Here is a 1853-nt window from a genome sequence, read left to right on the forward strand (position 1 = left end):
TATTTGTTAAAAACATAGTTATTTACTAAGAAATAGATAAAAGGGATCAAGTGAAAAATAGATGAGAAATTTTGCAATGTGGCATAAAGCCTGTTATTTATGTATTATTTTAATTAACTAGCTAAAAGATTTAATGGGAACAAGACCCCATTTACAATAGCAACAAAAATAATGAAACATTATAATTTCAACAAGACGTGCCTCTTGACTTTTGTTCCATGTATACATATTATGTAATAAAAATAAAAGAACCTGTGATTGACTTGAATTTTGAGAAGTACTGAGATAGTACATTTCTCATTTTTAGAATGAGTCTAGTAGGTGATGATGATAAAAAGAAGTTTTCTGCCATTTTCACCACTTCCCTGTACAGCACAGTTGACCCTGAATTTTGTCTGTGGACCTCCTGCTCTTTCCATAGTCAAGAGCCATCCCTCTCCCTATTCATGGGTAATGGGCTGGGCTATGAGACCCTAAAGGTCCTTCAACCAAGGCCCCTCATTCTTAGGGGCCCCATGACCTGCTCTATTCCGGGAAAGCATCTCTGATCCTTGACTACCCCTATACAGGTGCTGCCTGATCATAAGTGTCCATAAGGGAGTCAAGTGGGTCACAGGTCAGAAATCTGGCTGAAGGTTAAAGGGTGAAGTGTTTGCTTCTCATACTTGGATGTTCAAGTAGCAGAGTGACTGCCCACACAATCTCTGAAGTGAGAAAACTTTGATGTGCACCTTAGGGAACAGTCCACGCTGGGCTGCTGTTTCAGTAAGATGGGTAAGAAAGATTTGGGATCTAGTTGCAGCTTCTCTTTTTTTTTATTTCTCTAGTGACATATTTACAATAGAATATAAATGAATGGCCTGCTTGCACACCAAAGCTAGGTCCTTTGGGTGGTTCAGTCAAAGAGGTAAGAATCTTAAGGGAAGAGTTCACTCCTTGGCTCAGGTTTTGGAGTTTTGCCAGCCTTGAGTTCATCATTCTTAGGGAGTTGTCATTTATTTGAATCATTGGTGTGTTTACACAGGCCCCTAAACATTCCACCTTTATAACAGTGAAGAGTTTGTCATGTGTAGCCTCCTCAACCTTTATTCCAAGCTTTTTTCTGAGTGACCTCCAGTATGCTGTCAGAGTTTCGAAGCATGCAAGATATAGTAGTACAGACCTGAATGTGATACTTTCCAACTGGTTTTCAACTATAAATTGTATAAAAAGTTGTAACTTCATAGACTTTCATTGGAGGTACTTGCGAAACTTCTGCAACCTTGTTCATAGCAGAGATGACAAGCCATCCATTCTGTCTTTGGACTAAATCCAGGACTGAAAGCACAGCTGCTGCCTTAATGCCCTCATGGATAGTTTTTTTTACAACTGCTTCTATTCTCTTAGAGTTTTTTGGTGTGTAATCAAATGGAGTATCTGGGTTACCTCAGGAGTACCTCTGTGTACAAATAAGGTTCCTCCAGCTCCATTCTGCATAGCTGTCTTATGCAAATTTCTTATATGTCTTCCCCACTGGATGATAGGGCCAGCTCCTTGGGCCTGGAGTGTGGCAGAAAAGAACATGGTGGGCAAAACTGTTGGCATTTCCCGGCAATGCCAGGCAAGGATGCCCCCTGCAGCTTCATCTTATGGAGTAATATCTGGGGACCCAGGGGATGAAGGGTGGGGTGAGGCAGGTCTTCCCAATGACCCTCACTGCCCAGATGTCTTTGTGGTCTAAGGGTTCCCCTGGGGCTCTGGGATTGTCTGGATCTTCTTGTAGACAGCAAAGACTGCTGGAGTACACTAAGGGCCATGTAATTGGCAGCTTCCTTTCTCCATGTCTTTCTATAATTCAAGCCAGAGTTTAGTAG

General features: G+C 41.7%; 1 pseudogene; it reads right to left on the minus strand.

Annotated features, from left to right (window-relative positions):
- Positions 1 to 792: 792 nt before the first annotated feature.
- On the minus strand, positions 793 to 1586 carry LOC114489084 (annotated as a pseudogene).
- Between the last annotated feature and the right edge of the window lie 267 nt (positions 1587 to 1853).

Source organism: Phyllostomus discolor, chromosome 14, assembly GCF_004126475.2.
Source record: "Phyllostomus discolor isolate MPI-MPIP mPhyDis1 chromosome 14, mPhyDis1.pri.v3, whole genome shotgun sequence".
Lineage (NCBI taxonomy): Eukaryota > Metazoa > Chordata > Mammalia > Chiroptera > Phyllostomidae > Phyllostomus > Phyllostomus discolor.